The sequence below is a fragment of the Oncorhynchus gorbuscha genome, linkage group LG16, assembly GCF_021184085.1.
Source record: "Oncorhynchus gorbuscha isolate QuinsamMale2020 ecotype Even-year linkage group LG16, OgorEven_v1.0, whole genome shotgun sequence".
Taxonomy (NCBI): Eukaryota; Metazoa; Chordata; class Actinopteri; order Salmoniformes; family Salmonidae; genus Oncorhynchus; species Oncorhynchus gorbuscha.
Window position 1 is genome coordinate 66,109,654 of NC_060188.1, and position 26,502 is coordinate 66,136,155.

Genomic DNA, 26,502 nt, shown 5'->3' on the forward strand with positions numbered 1-26,502 from the left:
TTTAGTTCCTTTTTATAGCCTAGTGGCCGATTGAGACACAACAATGTACGAAAATAATAATGATTTCATCAAGGTAAATGGCAAATGATAGTACAAAAGAATGTTAATAATAACAGAAATAGTGTGATATTTGGGTCTTTGTGAATCCGGAGACACAGAGATCAATAAAATCAAGGCAATAACATTATAGAAACAAAGACAGTGAAAAATCATAGTTTAGCTCCTTAGGATCTACAGTGTCTAAGGCAGCATTTCCCAAACTCTGTCCTCGGGACCCCAAGGGGATGCAACTTTTGTTTTTTGCCCTAACACTACACAGCTGATTTAAATTATCAAAGCTTGATGATTAGTTGATTATTTGACTCAGCTATGTAGTGCTAGGGCAAAAAACAAAATGTGCACCTCATGGGTTCCAGAGAGCCGAGTTTGGTAAACCCTGGTCTTGTTACATAACTAGGAGTGATGGGTGCGGAGTCAGGCGCAGAGAGCAGAGGTTGAAGGAAAAACATATTTATTTTGGTGATAAATAGTCCTGCCAAAACAACAGGCTAAGAAAATGACCGGCCCAAAACAGGACCCAAACAGTCCGGAAAAAATACAAACTATACCATCCACACAACAGAACAGAGAAACAAGCCCGCACAAAAGCAGGTGGGCATACCAGGCTTAAATAGCCCTAAACCAAACCCCAAACGAGGAACAGGTGAAACCGATAAGACATAACCAACAGAAAAGGAAAAAGGGAATCGGTGGCAGCTAGTAGACCGGTGACGACAACAGCCGAGCACCGCCCAAACAGGTAGGGGAGCCACCTTCGGTGGAAGTCGTGACAGTACCCCCCCTCCCCTGAAGAGCGACACCGGCCTCGATGACGACCCAGAGGGAGAGGCGCAGGGCGATCCGGATGCAGGCGATGGAAATCCCTCACCAGTGATGGATCCAAGATGTCTCCCCCCAGCACCTCTCCTCCGGACCGTACCCCTCCCAATCCACGAGGTACTGTAGGCCCCTCACCCGGCATCTAGAGTCCAGAATAGAATGTACGGTGTACGCCGGGGACCCCTCGATGTCCAGAGGGGGGTGAGGGACCTCAGGCACCTCACCTTCCTGCAGGGGACCAGCCACCACCGGCCTGAGGAGAGACACATTAAACGAGTGTTAATACGATAGTAAGAAGGGAGCTGTAACCGATAACACCCCTTGTTTATCCTCCTCGCGACTTTAAATGGCCCCACACACTGCGGCCCCAGCTTCCGGCGAAGCAGGCGGAGGGGCAGGTTTGGGTCGAGAGCCAGACCCTGTCCCCCGGTGCGAACACAGGGGCCTCACTGCGGTGGCGGTCAGCGCTCCTCTTCTGCCGTCTACCAGCTTGCTTGAGTGATTCCTGGATGGCCCTCCAGGTCTCCTTTGAGCGCTGCACACACTCCTCCACCGCAGGAGCTTCGGTCTGGCTCTGATGCCACGGTGCCAGGACCAGTTGGTAGCCCAACACGCACTGAAAAGGTGACATGTTCGTGGAGGAGTGGCGGAGTGAGTTCTGAGCCACCTCCGCCCATGGAACGTATCTCGCCCATTCTCCTGGCCGGTCCTGGCAATACGAACGCAGAAACCTACCTACATCCTTGTTCACTCTCTTCACCTGCCCATTACTCTCGGGTGATAACCCGAGGTCAGGCTGACCGAGACCCACAGACGCTCCATAAATGCCTCCAAAATCGGAACGTGAACTGGAGACCCTGATCAGAAACGATGTCCCCAGGCACCCTGTAGTGCCGGAAGACGTGGGTAAACAGGGCCTCCTCAGTCTGTAGGGCCGTAGGGGGACCGGGCAATGGGAGGAGAAGGCAGGACTTAGAAAACCGATCCACAACAACCAGGATCGTAGTGTTCCCTTGAGACGGGGGAAGATCGGTGAGAAACTCCACCGACAGATGGAACCACGGCCATTGTGGAACGGGGAGGGGCTGTATGTAACTTCCCTCTTGGCAGGTGTCGAGAAGCCTTACTCTGAGCGCACACCGAACAGGAGGAGACATAAAACCTCACGTCCTTAGCTAAGGTGGGCCACCAGTACTTTCCCCTAAGACCTCACACTGTCCTCTCAACACCCGGTCGGCCCGAAGAGGGTAGTGTATGAGCCCACCGAATTAATTGATCACATACACCAAGTGGCAAGTACTGAAGACCCATAGAACATGATGTTGTTGGAATATTCTACTAACCCTATTGCAACATTCTCATGAAATGTGTCTAGAACTTTTCTGAATTTCTGAGAACATGGCAACCATGTCCTGTGTATGTCTGGTGGAATGTTGATTAAATATTCTCCTAACCCTTAGAAAACTAGACACATGAATATTCTTGCAACGTCCCATAAAATGCATCTAGAACATTAATGTTGTAAGAGGGGAATGGGGAGTCAAGTCAATTCATTAACAGTAGAGTGACATCAGCTCCATTGGCTCTATTGCATTAATGAAGACACGCTGACCCTGCACTAAAAGCAGGACTTTTCAATTAACAGACCATGTTGTAAATGTCACACTGCAATCAATAGACCACGGGCCAGCCCCTCTGCAAATTGCCCCTGTTCCCTTTGGTGGTTCTTTGGTGGTTCCTCCCAACCCCCACTCTGCACTTCTCTCTCTCACTTCTCTTTTGACTGTCTGTCCCCCATGACCTCTCATAAACATGACCACCATCTTCATTATTGTGAAGTGGGCTGGGCCATCTGAGACCAACTACTCTGGTCTACCCATAGATACAGTAGGACCTTAGCATTCCATGTCTCAGAATCGTAGAATTGACTTGACCTTGGCATAACCTTCAAAATACACTCAGTTTGGATAGTTCCATTCCATTGGCAGAATGCTGGTAGACTGACTTCTTTGCCCTGTACCTCATCTACTGCACTGACAGTAGCTCAGATCTCAATTACCTTAATGTGTCTTTTCTTCTAGCCCCTGATGGTCCCCCACAAGATGTGCAGCTTGAAGCTTTCTCCTCTCAGAGCATCAAAGTCTCCTGGAGGGTAAGATACATTTAACCTGCTAATACCACTGACTGAATAACCCTTACTGCAGCTCTATGGTCTGTTTGCTACATGGTCTGCTACTCTTCAGGGCCTTGAGGGCCACAACCATTCTTCTGTCCTTAAAGAGCTTTTGAAAAATACAAATTTTCCCCAATATCTAATGTGCGTTTCCCTCTCCTCCTTCTTCACTCCCCCTCTCTGTCCTCCCCCAGGCTCCTAAGAAGCACCTCCAGAACGGAGCGATCCGAGGCTACCAGGTGGGCTACAGGGAGTTCAGCTCCGGGGGAAACTACCAGTTCAATGTCATCACCATGGAGACGACGGGGGACAACGACCACAGTGAGAGCATCACCCTGGACAACCTGAAGAAGTTCACCCAGTATGGGGTGGTGGTGCAGGCCAGCAACAGCGCTGGGACTGGACCCTCCTCCCAGGAGGTCATCTCTACCACACTGGAGGATGGTGAGGACACGCGCACATGCACTAAGGCCCACGCACACGCACGCACACACACACAAACACACACACACACACACACACACACACACACACACACACACACACACACACACACACACACACACACACACACACACACACACACACACACACACACACACACACACACACACACACACACACACACACACACACACACACACACACACACACACACACACACAGACACTGCCCTTAGCTATCAGTAACAATATGCTAGACAGTGGAAATCTTATGGATTTCACAAATTTATTTCGCTGAATGAAGGTATTCTATTGTGGTGCATCAAGGGTCAAACGGCAGATGTTTTTTCTTTGAGGGGAACTCCCAGGATGGAGCTTTATTGCCATCTAGTGGATAGTGTTGATACTGCTTGTGTTGTGACTGTCACATGATCAGTATGTGGCGGTCATTATTGCCATGGCTCAAGAAAGCATGATGAATGCTAGATCCCAAAAGTTCAAATAAGCATTTTGAAGTTCACTTCCATTGTCCTCCAAGAGTAGCTCAATATTTTTGTCTCTTCAGTAATCTCTTCTGTTCATGCTTCTTGTTTGGAGAGTGAGGTAACAGTGTTGTTTTTCCTCCTGCCTGGTTGTAACAGTTCCCAGCCGACCTCCAGAGAACGTCCAGGCCACGGCGGCGTCCCCAGAGGTTATCTCTCTGTCCTGGCTGACCCCTCCTAAAGATGCCCTCAACGGCATCCTGCTTGGCTTCAGAGTCATCTACTGGGCCAACCTGCCAGACGGAGGTACAGCGACACACAGTACACAGTACACAGTACACACACACACACAGAGGGAAGGATGTAGATGTTATACTGTATCTTGCCTGGTCCGTAACTCTCCAAGACACACTGTATATAGAATTTATACAGTATCAACGATTCAATGATTCGCTATGCATGAAAATTGAAGTGGATGAATGAGACACATTAGCAGTGACCCAGGCTTTCTAGTCCAATTCAGACAGCCTGGCATGGCATGCAGTCGTCACGTGCTGGAGAGACATCAGGGTGACCGCTTCTGACAGCCACGTTACCTTTGACCCCTCATCTGTCATATCACATCTTCGCTGATGGCCCCTGGATGCACTAATAGAAAAGCACCGCTCACAGCCTGACAGCTCAATCTAGTTTGTATAGTAACAGTGCATTTCATAGTGGGACACGCTCCAGAGTCCCAACAATACTACAGCCATAGCCATGTGTTGTATATATTCTATACATATTGATATCGTATGTAACATTGAGTATGAATACAGATCTTATTCATTTAAATGAAATATGTCACTCATTATGTGCGATAAAAAAATCATATTTATGTATTTATTGTCTAAGACACTTGTCTAAACCTTCAGCCAGTGCCTGTTGTGCTCTTCATATATTCAAAATATGAGCCAAATGTCATGGGTTGTTAAACCCTCATGCACCAGCAGACGGGGCTATAGGCCCTTTTTCTAAGTCAGTGGAACAACTTTGTTTTATTCATCCAACACTGCTGTTCTAAACATTTGACTCTGTCCCGTCACTGCAGTAATCAAACTCAAAATAATGTTTTATTTTTTTATTTGCATTCAAGCACTCATCAATGGTGTATATTTATCACCCATTTCATGAGTCAGAATAGTGATTAAAACTATCGTAAACCACAGCATATATTGTACTATACATTTCCAAATCACAGCATTCTGACTCGTAAACCTTTCACTCACTGTTATATCCCAAGGAAGTGCTCTGAACAGCTCACAACACAACCATAAAGGATGGAGCTACAGAGACATAGAAGAACAGATTCCAGCTAGTGTAGAACACCTGAGCTGTTAATATGCTATGGCTGCATTGGGACAGTTTGGTGTTTGAATGGCATCATTAAAGAGAGTGAGGAGGAGGGAGGGAGAGAGGGAGGAGGAGGAACACCTGTACTAACAGGGAGGATGGCGCACTAGCAGACTGTGGCTCACATCCAGACTGCAGTAGAGGAGGGAAGAGAGAGAGAGAGGGAATGGAGAGAAAAAGGGAAGTGAAAGAGAGAAAGAGGAGCGAGATGGAGAGACATCTATAATTCAACACTTAGAGAAGCTTTGTCAGAGTCAAGGAGAGGCTCACCAGAACAGACCTTGGATGGGCTTTTCAATCCCGTATTTGTGTCCATGGTTTGATTGAATAAGGTGTTATGTATGTTCACCGCTAAGACATCCTTGGCCACCTTATTTTATGTATGTGATATACTGTACAAGTATATCACATACAAAGTGATAAAGGCATGGAATGGCCTCCCCTCCTCCCTGAAAGCTTTAGGAAGCCTCCAAGCCTTCTCATCAAAGACAAAAACATGGGTTAAGTCCAATCAAAAGTGTTCACACTGATTTTAATCTAATAAACCACAGTGACATTTTATTGCAATAGAAAACACTCTAGAACACACACATGTGTATACAACAGGTGCAATAACTGCGTTTTTTTCAATATTTTGTTTTTAACTAGGTGTTTTACGTGTTTTTACAACCCCAATATTATCAAGTCCAACAGCATGTGCAATTATTTTTATGTGTAATGTCTTGCCTTCTGTTTTGAATAATGTCTGATGTATGTATCAAATGTATTCATGTTTATTTGTTCACCTGCCAAGAGATTGTAGATGTATATTAGCTGTTAGCTCAAATCTGGTGCAATGCATCACTACTCACTCCTAAACCTTATGTTTTGTTATACTGTAATCACGTGTTATGTGAATAAAGTCATACCAGATTAAAACAGAATAATAATAATCATGACAGCTGTGATGGAAACAGGGAGTTTCGGTACAATTTAAAAAATGCAGACAGATCATTTGTTCGATTGACATGGGGGGGATCGTTTTGTGTCTGTAATATGTACTATATGAGAAATTGCAGTGGAAACTCATTTTTTTAGCAAATATTGATATTACAACCATCGTATTAAAGTAAACTTGGGAGTCACGCGATGACATGGTGTGTGGTCCTCCCACTGCGACTCGGGGAAACCATGCAATTTATTAGAGCTGAAAAACAGCTGAAAAAAAGCTGGAAAGAATTATGATGAACTTCACAGGGTTGTGAAAGTGCAAGGTGGTCTTGATGCTCCTTGCCAATATATATCAAGCACAGGAGGTTGGTGGCACCTTTATTGGGGAGGACGAGCTCGTGGTAAAAGATGAAGAGGAGTTAGTGAAATGGTACCAAATACATGTGTTTGATGCCATTCCATTTGCTCCTTTACGGACATTATTGTGAGCCATCAACAGCCTCCACTGATTATCGAGGGTCTTATTCTGATGACATGATGACTGATGCTTGACTGCTGTTTGACAAATAATAATATCCATAATAATCTCATCATGTAGACTAGTGTACCCGCACAGCTTACCCACACTGTATCGGCAAGCTGTTGGCTAGAGTGCACATGCCAAGACCACAGTAGGCACATTTTCTAATTAACACAGCAGTTTCTGGGACAAAACTATCGGTGGAGTTGAAAATACGATGGAAACACATGAAAACCTAAGCAAAAAAGTACATTTTGTGTGCATTACATCATCACCCACTGATTTTATCTGCTAAAAGTATGTTTGGTGGAAGCACCACTGGTATGAAAATGCACATATTTTCTTCATGCAGATTTTTGAATATTCGCATTAAAATCGGTCGCCAATTGGTTGTAAAACCTAGCTATTGTTCTTGTTTTAAATTAACTTAATTAAATATACACTGCTCAAAAAAATAAAGGGAACACTTAAACAACACAATGTAACTCCAAGTCAATCACACTTCTGTGAAATCAAACTGTCTTAGGAAGCAACACTGATTGACAATAAATGTAACATGCTGTTGTGCAAATGGAATAGACAACAGGTGGAAATTATAGGCAATTAGCAAGACCCCCCCCCAATAAAGGAGTGGTTCTGCAGGTGATAACCACAGACCACTTCTCAGTTCCTATGCTTCCTGGCTGATGTTTTGGTCACTTTTGAATGCTGGCGGTGCTTTCACTCTAGTGGTAGCATGAGACGGAGTCTACAACCCACACAAGTGGCTCAGGTAGTGCAGCTAATGCAGGATGGCACATCAATGCGAGCTGTGACAAGAAGGTTTGCTGTGTCTGTCAGCGTAGTGTCTAGAGCATGGAGGCGCTACCAGGAGACAGGCCAGTACATCAGGAGACGTGGAGGAGGCCATAGGAGGGCAACAACCCGGCAGCAGGACCGCTACCTCCGCCTTTGTGCAAGGAGGAGCAGGAGGAGCACTGCCAAAGCCCTGCAAAATGACCTCCAGCAGGCCACAAATGTGCATGTGTCTGCTCAAACGGTCAGAAACGGAGTCCATGAGGGTGGTATGAGGGTCCGACGTCCACAGGTGGGGGTTGTGCTTACAGCCCAACACCGTGCAGGACGTTTGGCATTGGCCAGAGAACACCAAGATTGGCAAATTCGCCACTGGCGCCCTGTGCACTTCACAGATGAAAGCAGGTTCACACTGAGCACATGTGACAGACGTGACAGTCTGGAGACGCCGTGGAGAACGTTCTGCTGCGTGCAACATCCTCCAGCATGATCGGTTTGGCGATGGGTCAGTCCTGGTGTGGGGTGGCATTTCTTTGGGGGGCCACACAGCCCTCCATGTGCTCGCCAGAGGTAGCCTCAGACTCCTTGTGAGACCATATGCTGGTGCGGTTGGCCCTGGGTTCCTCCTAATGCAAGAAAATGCTAGACCTCAGGTGGCTGGAGTGTGTCAGCAGTTCTTGCAAGAGGAAGGCATTAATGCTATGGACTGGCCCGCCCGTTCCCCAGACCTGAATCCAATTGAGCACATCTGGGACATCATGTCTCGCTCCATCTGTTGCACCACAGACTGTCCAGGAGTTGGCGGATGATTTACTCCAGGTCTGGGAGAAGATCCCTCAGGAGACCATCCGCCACCTCATCAGGAGCATGCCCAGGCGTTGTAGGGAGGTCATACAGGCACGTGGAGGCCACACACACTACTGAGCCTCATTTTTACTTGTTTTAAGGACATTACATCAAAGTTGGATCAGCCTGGTTTCCACTTTAATTTTGAGTGTGACTCCAAATCCAGACCTCCATGGGTTGATAAATTTGATTTCCATTGATAATTTTTTTGTGATTTTGTTATCAGCACATTCAACTATGTAAAGAAAAAAGTATTTAATAAGAATATTTCATTCATTCAGATCTGGGATGTGTTATTTTAGTGTTCCCTTTATTTTTTTGAGCAGTGTATATACACTGAGTGTACAAAACATTAGGAACATTAGGAACACCTTCTCTTTCCATGACATGGACTGACCAGGTGAAAGCTTTGATCCCTTATTGATGTCACCTGTTAAATACACTTCAATCAATGTAGATGAAGGGGAGAACTAAGATTTTGAAACATTGAGACAATCGAGACATGGATTGTTTATGTGTGCCATTCAAAGGGTGAATGAGCAAGACAACATATTTAAGTGCCTTGGTTTGAGTGCTGGGTTTTTCACATTCAACAGTTTCTTGTGTGTCAAGAATGGTCCCCCACCAAAAAGACATCCCGCCAACTTGACCTCCATGTTAGCAACTCCATGTTAGGCAGGTGTTCCTAATGTTTTGTACACTCAGGGTATATTTGCGTATTTTATATATACTGAACAAAAATATAAATTCAACATAGAACAATTTCATTGATTTTCCTGAGTTACAGTTCATATGAGGAAATCAGTCAATTTAAATAAATAAATTAGAACCTAATCTATGGATTTCACATGACTGGGAATACACATATGCATCTGTTGGTCACAGATACAGTTAATATACACTTAGGTTGGTCAAGTCAGAAGTTAACGGACACATAGTTTGGAGTCATTAAAACTAGTTTTTCAACCACTCCACAAATGTTATTAGTTCACTGTATTATAATTCCAGTAGGGTCAGAAGTTTACATACACTAAGTTGACTGTGCCAGCTGTCATGGGTTTAGAAACTTCGATTAGGCTAATAAGACATCATTTGAGTCAATTGAAGGCCTACCTTCAAACTCAGTGTCTCTTTGCTTGAAATCATGGGAAAATCAAAATAAATCAGCCAAGACCTCAAAAAAAAATTGTAGACCTCTACAACTCTGGTTCATCATTGGGAGCAATTTCCAAACGCCTGAAGGTACGAAAAGTGCAAATCAATCGCAGAACAACAGCAAAGGACCTTGTGAAGATGCTGGTGGAATCAGGTACAAAAGTATCTATACCCACAGTAAAACAAGTTCTATAACGACATAACCTGAAAGGCCGCTCAGCAAGGAAGAAGCCACTGCTCCAAAACTGCTATAAAAAAGCCTGACTAAGTTTTGCAAGTGGTGACAAAGCTTGTACTTTTTGGAGAAATGTCCTCTAGTCTGATGAAACAAAAATAGAACTGTTTGGCCATAATGACCATTGTTATGTTTGGAGGAAAAATGGGGAGGCTTGCAAGCAGAAGAACACCATCCCAAACGTGAAGCATGGGGGTGGCAGCATCATGTTTTCTGCAGGAGGGACTGGTGCACTTCACAAAATAGATGGCATCATGAGGCAAGATATTTATGTGGATATATTGAAGCAACATCTCAAGACATCAGTCAGGAAGTTAAAGTTTGTTTGCAAATGGGTCTTCCAAATGGACAATGAAAACAAGCATACTTCCAAAGTTGTGGCATATGGCTTAAGGACTTCAAAGTCAAAGTATTGGAGTGGCCATCACAAAGCCTTGACCTCAATCCCATAGAACATTTCTGGGCAGAACTGAAAAAGCGTGTGCGAGCAAGGAGCCCTACAAACCTGACTCAGTTACACCAGCTCTGTCAGGGGGAATGGGCCAAAATTCACCCAACTTATTGTGGGAAGCTTGTGGAAGGCTAACCGAAGTGTTTGACCCGAGTTAAACCATTTAAAGGCAATGCTACCAAATACTAATTGAGTGTATGTAAACTTTTGACCCACTGGGGATGTGATGAAAAAATAAAAGCTGAAATAATCATTCTCTCTACTATTATTCTGACATATCACATTCTTAAAATAATGTGGTGATCCTAACTGACCTAAGACAGGGCATTTGTACTAGTATTAAATGTCAGGAATTGTGAAAAACTGAGTTTAAATGTAGTTGACTAAGGTGTATGTAAACTTCTGACTTCAACTGTACCTTACATTTTTTTAGAGTGGCCTTTTATTGTCACCAACAAAAGCAAAGACAAATTGCTGACTTACAGAGATGTAAACAAATTTGTGCACAAAATTTGAGAGAAATAAACTTTTTGTGCGTATGAAATGTTTCTGGAATCTTTTATTTCAGCCCTGAAAACATGATCATGAGAACGGTGAGGAATCAGCCCAGAACTACAGGGGAGGATCTTGTCAATGATCTCAAGGCAGCTGGGACCATAGTCACCAAGAAAACAATTGGTAACACATTACGCTGTGAAGGACTGAAATCCTGCAGCACCTGCAAAGTCCCCCTGCTCAAGAAAGCACATATACATGCCCGTCTGAAGTTTGCCAATGAACATCTGAATGATTCAGAGGACAACTGGGTGAAAGTTTTGTGGTCAGATGAGACCAAAATGGAGCTCTTTGGCATCAACTCAACTCGCCGTGTTTGGAGGAGGAGGAATGCTGCCTATGACCCCAAGAACAAGATCCCCATCGTCAAACATGGAGGTGGAAACATTATGCTTTGGGGGTGTTTTTCTGCTAAGGGGACAGGACGACTTCACCGCATCAAAGGGACGATGGGTGGGGCCTTGTACCGTCAAATCTTGGGTGAGAACCTCCTTCCCTTAGCCAGGGCATTGAAAATGGGTCGCGGATGGGAATTTCAGCATGACAATGACCCAAAACACACAGCCAAGGCAACAAAGGAGTGGCTCAAGTGGCCTAGCCAGTCTCCAGACCTTAATCCCATAGAACATCTGTGGAGGCAGTTGAAGGTTCAAGTTGCCAAATGTCAGCCTCGAAACCTTAATGACTTGGAGAAGATCTGCAAAGAGGAGTGGGACAAAATCGCTCCTGAGATGTGTGCAAACTTGGTGGCCAACTACAAGAAAATTCTGACCTCTTTGATTGCCAACAAGGGTTTCTGCCACCAAGTACTAAGTCATCTTTTGCAGAGGGGTCAAATACTTATTTCCCTTATTAAAATGCAAATAAATGTATAACATTTTTGACATGTGTTTTTTCTGGATTTTTTGTTGTTGTTATTCTGTCTCTCACTGTTCAAATAAACCTAGCATTAAAATTATAGACGGATCATTTATTTGTCAGTGGGCAAACGTGCAAAATCAGCAGGGGATCAAATACTTTTTTCCCTCACTGTAGTTAGTTAATTTGGCATTTGACAAGTGCTGTAACTCAAGTAAATTAGTTCATTCTGCATTTGACAACTCTTGATATCCTTGTTTTTCTTCCTTCTTCCCTGTCTCTTTTCCTTGCTATGTACTTCTCTTTCTCTGCCTTCCTCCTCCCCATATTTTTCTAATTGCTCTCTATCCCCTTCTCTTCTTCTCTCTCTCAGAGCTGGGGGAGATCCGTAACGTGACCACCTCTAAGCCATCTCTGGAGCTGGATGGTCTGGAGAAGTACACTAACTACAGCATCCAGGTGCTGACCTTCACCCGGGCAGGGGATGGGGTGCGCAGTGAGCAGATCTTCACCCGCACCAAGGAGGATGGTACGCACACTTGTAGACCAGGACACCCCAGGCACTGATCTAGGATCAGCTTACCCTCCCTAAATTCTAACCTTAACAGTTAGCGGGAAGATGCAAAACTGTATCATACTAAATGGGGGTTAACCTAGAGGCCAGGGGTCAACTGGCAGGTAAACCGTGCCTAGATCCGCATATCCCCTCTTGCATTATGGAAGAGCATGTTGCCAAGTATAAATCATTTTGACAGGACTTCTGTTTGAATTTGGTGTGAAATTATAGAAATATGAGTTGATAATCGGTGCAGACAACTCACATTAGTAGGTGAAAAACTGCAGCTCCAGCATATTGCAGATCGCCATGTAGCATAAGAAGTTAAGGCACGCTCACTGGAATGACAGATTTTGACACTGACCAAATTTAAATACAGAGTGGTTTCCTTAGATGTTGCTCAAAACAAGAATAAGGGTAATAATGTATATTTCCCTATTTCACGGTTTTCCCTCACCAGTCCCTGGTCCTCCGGCTGGCGTGAAGGCAGCGGCAGCATCTAACTCAGTGGTGTTTGTGTCGTGGCTCCCTCCTCTCAAACTCAACGGCATCATCAGGAAATACACTGTCTTCTGCTCTAACCCACACCCCACGGTAAGGAGGGCACAGAGTACAGGGTCTCAGAGCATAGTGATGAAGGCAAGTCAGTGGTGGGCATACAATAAATTTGAGGCCTAACATAATTGTAGGAAAGGAAGGCACCAGGTTCAGGGGCTAGACTAGATATGGCATGAGAGGTCTTATAAACCATCCCTCCAGCTCACATTGTCATGATAGTTTGTTACAGACATTTGGAATAGGTCCTGTATCTCTCTGCTAACATCATGCCGGTCTCTCCCCTCCTACAGGTGAGCAGTGAGTTTGAAGCAGCTCCAGACATCTTCTTCTACCGTATCCCCAACCTGAGCAGGAACCGTCAGTACAGCATCTGGGTGGTGGCCGTCACCGCAGCCGGCCGCGGAAACGCCAGCGACATCATCACCATCAAGCCCCTGGCCGAGGGTAGGTGGAGCTAGGGCTGTTGCGGTGACTGAGTCATGAAGGTAGTCACAGTAATTAGGCTATCAAACTTTCTAATTGCCTGGAACTATATTGTCCCTCTAATCACTCTGACATCAATGCAAATGTATTTGTGAATCTAATCAAACACTTCCCATGAGCCTATGAGCTCATGTTGCACAACAGTTCTATAGACTATGCAAATGCAGGAGAAAACAGAGTGATGGCCGCTAATAAAAAGACAAGGATCCCATCAGCTTTCTATAGGCTAGGTCCACTATATTTATTTCTCAACTTTCAGAATATTAAGCACATTGCTTATATTTACAACAGGAGTATAGCCTACATGGCTGGCATGAAAATAAACCACGGGGAAAAGCGTCATCCATTCGCTATTTAAGTGCATTTTTCCCAGCTGCCTGTTTCGATTCAGGTGCATGATAATGGTCCATTCTAAATCAAAACAAATGTCACACATATATTAGTTAGGATATGCAAAGACAATATTAAAGAAGAGTCTGATGGGTGACAATATTAGCCTATCACTTGTGAATTATATATTATCACTTGTGAATGATGCCCAGCATAAGAAACAAATACTTTTTTGTGTGACTTTTTCTTATCATAGTAGTACACCTCATGTAGCCTAGCCCATAGGCCTATATGTTTTAATAAGGATATTATCACAGCTGAAGTGGCCAAATTACTTATTAAAATTAAGCACATTAATCCGCTTTACAAGTGGTGTAGAGCATATATAAGCAGTGCGTGAGTTTTATGTTTGGGGAAGATAATTTTAACCATAAAAATGCACCTTTATAATAAAAGCATTACAAGCATAATTGCATTTGCGGTCACTTTTGATAATGGTGTTTTCTGCTAATGGAACATTTGGGCTTATAGCCTACTACCATGTGCGCATTGCTGCGTTTATAATGTGAAGAAATAGCCTAATAGTTTATCAACATTTTAAGCTAAACGTTCTGATCTGTTGCGTCATTAACATTGCATAAAAAATTTTTTTGACTCTAGTTGTATTAATTTGGGATCTATCGCATCTCACAGACTATGCTTGGAATATTAATTTCTCACACAGAATAGGTCGACTGTTGTACTATGGGGATAGTATATTCACATAGGCTAGTGCTTTTGCTGTTCGTTAGGCCTACTCATCTTGTTGGCTGACGAAAAGTAAATGTGGACAGTTCTTCCAATATCTTCAATATGCACCTCAGAATTGGATAAGGACGTGCACAGTTGCATCCCGATGTGTCTATCTTCACTTGTAGCCTGTGAGAAAGACCTGATCACGTGATGGAGAGCCATGTGAGTGAGAGGCGCTTCGGATTGCGCAGCTCACTCAGGGAGAAGGGCACAACGCAGCACTCCGGGTCGCAAAAGGCATGGATTTTGTTAGGCTGCATTATGGCCACAAAGGAGATCCCGCCGTGGAAATCGAGGCGTTATCAAGTGCTTGTCAAATTGTGAATGAGAGACTATTGGAGTGTGTACAGCCTGCACAAATAAACAAAGCAGAGCTCATGCCTTTCAAGCAACTTTTTTCAAATGATCATTAGTCTCATCTTGCAGCCTTACAATGTATTAAAAATGAAAACATATAGCCCAATGTTTTGTAGAACAACTAAAGTTACATTTATAACTCTAAATTAATCATATAAACTCATCAAAAAAGAAACACACATTTTCTTATTCAAAGATAATTAGGAAAAATCCAAATAACTTCACAGATCTTCATTGTAAAGGGTTTAAACACTGCTTCCCATGCTTGTTCAATTAACCATAAACAATTAATGAACATGCACCTGTGGAACAGTTGTTAAGATATAATAATAATAATATATGCCATTTAGCAGACGCTTTTATCCAAAGCGACTTACAGTCATGTGTGCATACATTCTACGTATGGGTGGTCCCGGGGATCGAACCCACTACCCTGGCACTACAAGCGCCATGCTCTACCAACTGAGCTACACAGGACACTAACAGCTTACAGACAGTAGGCAATTAACGTCACAGTTGTAACAGCGTTCGTCTATTGAAAGAGTCGGACCAAAATGCAGCGTGGTGGTTACTCATGTTCTTTAATGGAGATTAGAACGATACATGAAATAACTAAGTATACAAAAACAACAAACGGAACGTGAAAACCTATACAGCCTATCTTGTGACAACAAACACAGAGACAGGAACAATCACCAACAAAACAGACAGTGAAACCCAGGCTACCTAAATATGGTTCCCAATCAGAGACAACGAGAATCACCTGACTCTGATTGAGAACCGCCTCAGGCAGCCATAGCCTATGCTAGACACCCCTACTCAGCCACAATCCCAATGCCTACTAAAACCCCAATATGAAAACACAACATAATAAACCCATGTCACACCCTGGCCTGACCAAATAAATATATAAACACAAAATACTAAGACCAGGGCGTGACAACAGTTATGAAATCTTAGGACACGAAATAGGTCTTTCTACTGATTCTGAAAATCACCCAAAGAAAGATACCCAGGGTCCCTGCTCATATGCGTGAATGTGCCTTAGGCATGCTGCAAGGAGGCATAAGGACTGCAGATGTGACCATGGCAATAAATTGCAATGTCCGCACTGTGAGATGCCTAAGACAGTGCTACAGTGAGACAACACCTGCACAGAATCGGTACATATGGACATCACACCTGTGGGACAGGTACAGGATGGTAACAACAACTGCCCGAGTTACACTAGGAACACACAATCCCTCCATCAGTGCTCACACTGTCCGCAATAGGCTGAGAGAGGCTGGACTGAGGGCTTGTAGGCCTGTTGTAAGGCAGGTCCTCACCATACATCACCGGCAATGATGTCGCCTATGGGCACAAACCCACCTTCGCTGGACCAGACAGGACTGGAAAAAGTGCTCTTCACTGACGAGTCACGGTTTTGTCTCACCCGTGGTGATGGTCAGATTCGCGTTAGAGCATTACACTTGTCTGTCCTCTGGAGTGGGATCGATTTGGAAGTGGAGGGTCCGTCATGGTCTAGGGCGGTGTGTCACAGCATCATCGGACTGAGCTTGTTATCTCTGCAGGCAATCTCAACGCTGTGCATTACAGGGAAGACATCCTCCTCCCTCATGTAGTACTCTTCCTGCAGGCACATCTTGACATGACCCTCCAGCATCACAATGCCACCAGCCATACTGCTTGTTTTGTGAGTGATTTCCTGCAATACAGGAATGTCAGTGTTCTGCCATGGCCAGCGAAGAGCCCGGATCTCAATCCCATTGAGCACGTCTGGGACCTGTAGGATCGGAGGGTGAGGGCTAGGGCCATTCCCCCCAGAAATGTCCGGGAACTTGCTTGGTGGAAGAGTGGGGTAACATCTCACCGCAATAATTGGCAAATCTGGTGCAGTCCATGAGGAGGAGATGCACTGCAGTACTTAATGCACCAGATACTGACTGTTACTTTTGATTTTGACCCCCCTTTATTCAGAGACACATTATTCCATTTCTGTTAGTCACATGTCTGTGAAACTTGTTCAGTTTATGTCTCAGTTGTTGAATCTTGTTATGTTCATACAAATGTTTACACATGTTAAGTTTGCTGAAAATAAATGCAGTTGACAGTGAGAGGACGTTTCTTTTTTTGCTGAGTTTAGGAGTACCTATTTCTTTGTTAACTGCTCAACACAGAATAACAGCATGTGCGCACTCCCTCAAATCGTTTGGAGAAAATACCCTTTCTACTTTATCCAGCTTTGTTCAATTGTATTCTTCATACTATAAAATAATATAAAATAATACCACGGAATTATAAGCAAATCTTGTCTGCTACATTGACGAGTGTAGCAAATCAAATCAAATCAAATTGTATTTGTCACATACACATGGTTAGCAGATGTTAATGCGAGTGTAGCGAAATGCTTGTGCTTCTAGTTCCGACAATGCAGTGATAACCAACAAGTAATCTAACTAACAATTCCAAAACTACTGTCTTATACACGGTGTAAGGGGATAAGGAATATATACATAAGGATATATGAATGAGTGATGGTACAGAGCAGCATACAGTAGATGGTATCGAGTACAGTATATACATATGAGTTGAGTGTGTAGACAAAGTAAACAAAGTGGCATAGTTAAAGTGGCTAGTGATACATGCATTACATAAGGATGCAGTCGATGATGTAGAGTACAGTATATACATATGCATATGAGATGAATAATGTAGGGTAAGTAACATTATATAAGGTAGCATTGTTTAAAGTGGCTAGTGATATATTTACATAATTTCCCATCAATTCCCATTATTAAAATGGCTGGAGTTGGGTCAGTGTCAATGACAGTGTGTTGGCAGCAGCCACTCAATGTTAGTGGTGGCTGTTTAACAGTCTGATGGCCTTGAGATAGAAGCTGTTTTTCAGTCTCTCGGTCCCAGCTTTGATGCACCTGTACTGACCTCGCCTTCTGGATGATAGCGGGGTGAACAGGCAGTGGTTCGGGTGGTTGATGTCCTTGATGATCTTTATGGCCTTCCTGTAACAACGGGTGGTGTAGGTGTCCTGGAGGGCAGGTAGTTTGCCCCCGGTGATGCGTTGTGCAGTCCTCACTACCCTCTGGAGAGCCTTACGGTTGAGGGCGGAGCAGTTGCCGTACCAGGCGGTGATACAGCCCGCCAGGATGCTCTCGATTGTGCATCTGTAGAAGTTTGTGAGTGCTTTTGGTGACAAGCCGAATTTCTTCAGCCTCCTGAGGTTGAATAGGCGCTGCTGCGCCTTCTTCACGACGCTGTCAGTGTGAGTGGACAAATTCAGTTTGTCTGTGATGTGTATGCCGAGGAACTTAAAACTAGCTACCCTCTCCACTACTGTTCCATCGATGTGGATAGGGGGGTGTTCCCTCTGCTGTTTCCTGAAGTCCACAATCATCTCCTTAGTTTTGTTGACGTTGAGTGTGAGGTTATTATCCTGACACCACACTCCGAGGGCCCTCACCTCCTCCCTGTAGGCCGTCTCGTCGTTGTTGGTAATCAAGCCTACCACTGTTGTGTCGTCCGCAAACTTGATAATTGATTTGGAGGCGTGCGTGGTCACGCAGTCGTGGGTGAACAGGGAGTACAGGAGAGGGCTCAGAACGCACCCTTGTGGGGCCCCCGTGTTGAGGATCAGCGGGGAGGAGATGTTGTTGCCTACCCTCACCACCTGGGGGCGGCCCGTCAGGAAGTCCAGTACCCAGTTGCACAGGGCGGGGTCGAGACCCAGGGTCTCGAGCTTGATGACGAGCTTGGAGGGTACTATGGTGTTGAATGCCGAGCTGTAGTCGATGAACAGCATTCTCACATAGGTATTCCTCTTGTCCAGGTGGGTTAGGGCAGTGTGCAGTGTGGTTGAGATTGCATCGTCTGTGGACCTATTTGGGCGGTAAGCAAATTGGAGTGGGTCTAGGGTAGGTAGGGTAGGGTGGAAATGATATGGTCCTTGACTAGTCTCTCAAAGCACTTCATGATGACGGAAGTGAGTGCTACGGGGCGGTAGTCGTTTAGCTCAGTTACCTTAGCTTTCTTGGGAACAGGAACAATGGTGGCCCTCTTGAAGCACGTGGGAACAGCAGACTGGTATAGGGATTGATTGAATATGTTCGTAAACACACAGGCCAGCTGGTCTGCGCATGCTCTGAGGGCGCGGCTGGGGATGCCGTCTGGGCCTGCAGCCTTGCGAGGGTTAACACGTTTAAATGTCTTACTCACCTCGGCTGCAGTGAAGGAGAGACCGCATGTTTTCGTTGCAGGCCGTGTCAGTGGCACTGTATTGTCCTCAAAGCGGGCAAAAAAGTTATTTAGTCTGCCTGGGAGCAAGACATCCTGGTCCGTGACTGGGCTGGATGTCTTCTTGTAGTCCGTGATTGACTGTAGACCCTGCCACATGCTTCTTGTGTCTGAGCCATTGAATTTAGATTCCACTTTGTCTCTGTACTGACGCTTAGCTTGTTTAATAGCCTTGCAGAGGGAATAGCAGCATTGTTTATATTCGGACATGTTACCAGACACCTTGCCCTGATTAAAAGCAGTGGTTCGCGCTTTCAGTTTCACGCGAATGCTGCCATCAATCCACGGTTTCTGGTTTGGGAATGTTTTTATCGTTGCTATGGGAACGACATCTTCGACGCACGTTCTAGCACACAGCCATTTGACAAAGACAGAGTACGCTATCATTTTCTTTTGAAATAGACTACATATCATGCTTCTTTAGACCTGTCTAAAATAAGTCATGGATTGATTGTGAAGGTGTAGGCTATATTACATGGATTTATTAGACTCTTTAAAATGGCTTGTTTGTAGGCTAGGTGTGAAAGCCAGGAGAAGCTAAATGTGTTTGTTAATTAACGGTGAATTATCGTGAGACCGACAGTTATTTGCTTGACAATCACCGGTTAACCAAATTTCCTGATCGCCACAGCCCTATGAGGAGCTTATGGTTTCACTTCTCAGTATTCAGGAGTAGATGATAACAAAATGTGTATCAGTCTCTGAATGATTTTTGAAGACACAAAAGATGATGTTTGAGTTGTGTGCATCAGAACATTTAAAGGGGCGCAACCCTGAGAAACTCCCTGAGGTAAATAAGGTGAGAAAAGAAAAGAGGAGACTATAGTATCCCTGCCTCCTAACTCAGGATGTGAATGCAGCATCAAACTGAATGCAAATAGGTCTGCTATTCCACCCTGTCAGCACTGTGCTTCTTTGTGAGAGCTGATAAGCCGAGGGTGAGCAGTGATAGCCAGTGTAGTGTTCTCATCCTGCTAGAGGCAGGGGTGATAAATGTAGTCCCCACTCTGGAGCTCCAGACCTGATGTGTTTTAGATATCCGTCTGCTGCACGACCAGCCTGGTTCCAAACAGATTACTTTACATCTGTCCAAGCACAGAGATGGGCTCTGCATGTGTAGAGGTGAATTCAATAAAGATGGATAAGGAACTAATATTGTATACTGCTTTTTCAGAGCTTCCCTTGGCGGTATTTGGGATTGATTTCCACTTCTGGGCGTATACCATTCATTTTGTTGTACCAAGCAAACTAAATCCAGTCAAGTATTTACAACGATTTGACCCCGTTGTGGTGTCTGTGTGTGTGCAGCTCCTGCTCAGATTCTGACGTTCAACGGCACCGTGACCACACCCTGGATGAGGGACATCGTGTTGCCCTGTAAGGCGGTGGGCGACCCAGCCCCCACGGTCAAGTGGCTCAAGGAGACGTGAGTACAGGAAAGTCTGACCCACAGCTTAGGGAAACACATCATGCTGCATGTAGTTCAGACAGTAGCACTTAGCACAGACTGTGTTTTGAGTAACGTTTAATGCTTTCCACTTGAACTAAATACCAGTGAAAAAACAGTGGCTCTTTGTTTTTACAGTATCCTTTCACACTCATCAGCAGAATGTTAAAAAAATCATAGTTGTTTACATGTACAGCATGTTCCTACACACAAAAAAGTAGGGGTAACATTATCCAAGACTTTTAAATTATTTTCGCTGCTTCGTATCTCACCGTAGTTCATTGTCTAACTGTCTCTCGTACATTTGTGATTCAGCAACGGAAGCCCCGCCCCTGCTGTGATTGACAGTAGACGCATCATCCAGGGCAATGGCAGCCTAGCCATCCGCACAGTGAAAGCTGAGGATTCTGGGAACTACACCTGTGTGGCTAGCAACAGTTTTGGGCCAGATAAAATCATCCTCAACCTGCAGGTTCAAGGTAACCGGAAGGAGTCTGTGGTGGAACAGTGCAGTATACCACTCAATTCAAATCAATTCTCCATTTTATTGATGGTCATAAAAACAGAAATGTGTTCATGGTATGTACAGTACAGTGCCTTGCGAAAGTATTCGGAATGGGAATAAAATTCAGTCTCTCGATGTGCAAAACTGATAGAGACTGATAGAGATACCCCAAGCGACTTACAGCTGTAATCGCAGCAAAAGGTGGCGCTACAAAGTATTAACTTAAGGGGGCCGAATAAATTTGCCTACGCCCAATTTTTCAGTTTTTGATTTGTTAAAAAAGTTTGAAATATCCAATAAATGTCGTTCCACTTCATGATTGTGTCCCACTTGTTGTTGATTCTTCACAAAAAAATACAGTTTTATATCTTTATGTTTGAAGCCTGAAATGTGGCAAAAGGTCGCAAAGTTCAAGGGGGCCGAATACTTTCGCAAGGCACTGTAGTGAAGTGCATTCGCAAAGTATTCAGACCCCTTGACTTTTTCCACATTTTGTTACATTACAGCCTTATTCTAAAAATGATTCAATATGTTTTTCACCCTCATAAATCTACACACAATACCCCATAATGACAAAGCAAAAACAGTTTTACATTTTGTTTTTGCACGTTGACATAAGTATTCAAACCCTTTACTCAGTACTTTGTTAAAGCATCTTTGGTAGCGATTACAACCTGGAGTCTTCTTGGGTATGACGCTACATTACAAGCTACAATACACACCTGTATTTTGGAAGTTTCTCCCATTCTTCTCTGCAGATCCTCTCAAGATCTATCAGGTTTGATCGGGAGCATCTCTGCACAGCTATTTTCAAGCCTCTCCAGACATGTTAGATCTGGTTCACGTCCGGGCTCTGGCTGGGCCACTCAAGGACATACAGAGATTTTTCACGAAGTCACTTCTGTGTTGTCTTAGCTGTGTGCTTAGTGTTGTTGTCCTGTTGGAAGGTTGACCTTTGCACAAGTCTAAGGTCCTGAGCGCTCTAGAGCAGGTTTTCATCAAGGATCTCTCTGCTCCGTTCATCGTTCCCTCAATCCTAACTAGTCTCCCAGTCCCTGCTGCTGAAGAACATCCCCACAGCATGATGCTACCACCACCATGCTTCACCGTAGGGATGATGCCTGGTTTCCTCCAGATGTGACGCTTGGCATTCAGGCCAAAGAATTCAATCTCGGTTTCATCAGACCAGAGAATCGTTTTTCATGGTCTGAGAGTCCTTTAGGTGCCTTTTGGCAAACTCCAAGTGTGCTGTCATGTGCCTCTTACTGAGGAGTGGCTTCCGTCTGACCACTACCATAAAGGCCTGATTGGTGGAGTGCTGCAGGGAAGGTTCTTCCATCTCCACACAGGAACTCTGGAGCTCTTTCCGAGTGACCATCACACCTTGACATGTCTATCTATATAAGGTCACCTCCCTGACCAAGGCCCTTCTCCCCCGATTGCTCAGTTTGGCCAGGCGGCCAGCTCTAGGAAGAGGCTTGGTGCTTCCAAACTTCTTTAATTTAAGAATGATGGAGACCACTGTGTTCTTGGTGACCTTCAATGCTGCAGAAATGTTTTGGTACCCTTCCCCAGATCCATGCCTTAACACAATCCTGTCTCGGATCTCTATGGACAATTCCTTTGACCTCATGGCTTGGTTTTTGCACTGACATGACATGTTGACATGCACTGTCAACTGTGGGACCTTATATAAACAGGAGTGTGCCTTTCCAAATCATGTACAATCAATTGAACATCTCAAGGATGATCAATGGAAACACGATGCACCTGAGCTCAATTTTAAGTTTTCATAGCAATGGGTCTGAATAATTATGTAAATCAGGTATTTCTGTTTTTTATTTGTAATACATTTGCAAAATATTCTAAAAACATGTTTGTGCTTTGTCATGATGGGTTATTTTGTGTTGATTGAGGAAGGAAAACATGTATTTAATCCATTTTAGGATATTGGCTGTAATGTAACAAAACATGGAATAATGTAAGGGGTCTGAATACTTTCCAAATGCACTGTATGCCCCTTGAGATAGGAACTCATTAAAATCCATGTTTTTACTTCTAGTTCCTCCAGACCAGCCTCGTCTTACCGTTACCAAGACGACCACCACATCTATCACTCTGTCCTGGATACCAGGAGACAACGGAGGCAGCTCCATCAGAGGTCAGACTCCAACACAGCAAGCAGCAACACTAACTATTATAGGAGATTTTATTGTTTTACCTTGGAAAACAAGTTACTGACTTCATTAAATAGTGTCCCCTATGAGCAACACCAGGATGGTTGTTTAGCAGACAACAGTGCATCAGCCTAACCTCTCTCTCTCACATCAGGCTACATCCTGCAATACTCAGAGGACAACAGTGAGCAGTGGGGCAACTTTGCCATCAGCCCTAGTGAGCGTTCCTATCGCCTGGAGAACCTGAAGTGTGGCACCTGGTACAAGTTCACCCTGACTGCCCAGAATGCTGTGGGGCCAGGGCGCATCAGTGAGATCATCGAAGCTAAGACTCATGGAAAAGGTAGAGAGATGGTGACATCCTTTTACGTATGTTATGAAATAGTGACTGCATTGCTTTGACACAATTAATACAAAACTGATACTTATGAATGGACCGCTCATTAAAGTGTGTGTGTGGTCTGACTCCTCTCTCCTCTCTGCCCAACAGAACCCCAGTACTCTAAAGAACAGGAGCTCTTCACCAGTATCAATGCCACGCGTGTCAAGCTCAACCTGATTGGCTGGAACAACGGCGGCTGTCCAATCACATCCTTCACGTTGGAGTACCGTTCGGTGGTGTCTCCCACATGGACCACCGCCCAGCGCACCTCTCTGATCAAGAGCTACATCCTGTATGACCTGGCCGAGGCCACCTGGTACGAACTTCAGATGAAGGTGTTCAACAGCGCCGGCTCAGCAGAGAAGAGGGTCAAGTTCGCCACACTCAGCTACGACGGCAGTGAGTGTACTTGTCTCTTCACTGATGCTATACATAATGCAGCAAGTTATAAGTTGAAAGATATACACGCTTAGATTGACTTATTCAGGATAACTGAATGAAAATTGAAGAACTGTATTTTAAAAGGCATTTACCTTCCCATCCCTTGAAAATTGTCACAACTGATCGAGTCTCCATCCAAGATGTTAATTTACGGCGTAGGTACTATACCTGCCTTAGAGCAGAAGTAAATGAATTCATATTTTGCTATTTACCGGTGCTGCCATTAAAGAAGCTGTCTCATGCAAGTCTCATGCAACTGATGAATGGGGCAGTAAAGTACCTCCAATAGATTTTCTGCTGACTCCAGTGGCCGTGGTGGTTGTTGTGTCTGCTGCTGCTGTTTATGACACCTCCATCACTGCCCTATCGAGCGCTCTGCGCTGCATGAATTAAATAATTATGTGATCTACCGACTGCAGAGGGGCTAGAGGGGGGCAATAGATGAGCAATCACCTGCCAGTGCCAACACCCCCCAGTCCCATAGCGATTCAATGGCCCTACCCAACCCTAAACCTTACTCTCTCTCTCTCACTCACTCACTCACTCACTCACACACACACACACACACACACACACACACACACACACACACACACACACACACACACACACACACACACACACACACACACACACACACACACACACACACACACACACACACACACACACACAGCCCCCATCCATCCCCCAGCCATCCACGAAGGGAAAAAAAGCTGACTATTCAGCGAATAAGGAAGAGTTCACCTCTTTTAAGTAGTGCTTCAGTTAACTGGGCATTATTGGAAATTCGGCAGAAGGTCAGGTGCTGATTGCAGGCAACACAGTGCTACAACAGCTTGTTGGAGCAGATTGAGTGGGATTGCTGGGAAAGACATTTCGTTTGGGATGTAAGCCGCAGACGCACTGTTACCTTTTGCCAGGCGCTTGCTGCATGTTTTAAACATTAACACAAAGGTCATTTAGTATTCATCGACAGACCTTGTATAGACGTTAATTGACAGTGAGTGTACGAAATGATAGGAACACCTTCCTAATATTGAGTTGTCGTGCGGTAGCAGAGAGAACAGTTTATGACTTGGCTGACTGGAGTCTTTGACTACCAGTCAATCTATGTCATGGAAATGTTTTCTTCACTGTGTGTATATTTATATTTGGCTGGTGTTTTGCAGTCATTGTCTTCTCTACCAGGTCTGGTTTGCACACTTGACAATCCTGCAGTTAAGTACAAGAAATGTACGTGGTCTTGTCATAACAAATATCACAACAGTTTGTCAGCTAATTACATTTCTATGACCTGTCCCCAGGTACCATCGCTCCCCTGGTGAAGGCCCCGACGGTGAGTGCGGGCAGTACGTCCAGTAACGAGGGTCTGAAAATGGTGACCATCATCTCATGTGTTCTGGTGGGCATCGTGCTGGTCTTCGTCCTGCTACTTGTCCTCAGGAGGCGGAGGCGGGAACAGAGACTGAAGAGGCTTAGAGGTGAGAGGTCACAGCAGCAACATGATTGGTTAGATTTCAGTAAAAGATTTCTGTAACAATTGTCAAACTTTTTTCAAGTATACTAAGAGAATCATCTGTATGTAATGTGATTTTTGTTCTTGTTTGCTCTGTAGATGCTAAAAGTTTAGCCGAGATGCTGATGAGGTAAGCAACAGCAGTTTGACACATCACTTAATAGATAGTTAATATTGTTTAAAGCATTCTTGGAAGAAGAACACATGAAATACTGTTTCTATGGAATCATATCAGAATCACTATTATATGAATATTTTATGCAGTGTGTAATGAGATCTGCATTGACCTGTGTATGGCTTCCTGTGTTCCCCATGCAGTAAAAACACACGACCAGCAGACACCATCAACAAGCAGCAGCAAACCATGAGAATGCACATCGACATCCCCCGAGCCCAGCTGCTCATAGAGGAGAGAGACACCATGGAGACAGTCGGTGAGTGGACACTGATACATTATGCTGCTTTCATGTGTTCTCTGAATTATCGGCAACTTGTGACTTAAACTTACAGAACGCTCCCAGACACACCATAACTCATAATGAGCTTCCAATTAGGAAATACGAGTGGGATATTTGTGTAACATTGGATAACAATGTGTGAATATTACATATGTGTGGCCTTCTAAGTGTTAATAGTGCCTACTGTGGTCATTGTCATCGTACTGTAGGGACCATGTTTGTGAAAGCTCTCTTTCTCTTTCAGATGACAGGTCCACAGTGCTACTGACTGACAATGACTTTGGGGAGACCCAGAAACAGAAGTCGTCTACGGTTACCCACACTGTCCACTACCAGTCCCTGTCACAGGCCACCGGACCTCTAGTGGATGTATCTGACGCTAGGCCAGGAACCAGTAAGTCCAGTACAAACATCCTCTTTACATTACTGGAGGTAAAACTAGAATGAATAAGTGGTATCAGGATTGCATTCA

The 26,502-nt window shown here is 44.5% G+C and overlaps 1 pseudogene; it reads left to right on the top strand.

The window, feature by feature from the left end:
- LOC123999788 overlaps positions 1-26,502 on the top strand; it is a 112,418-nt pseudogene that overhangs the window by 76,244 nt on the left and 9,672 nt on the right.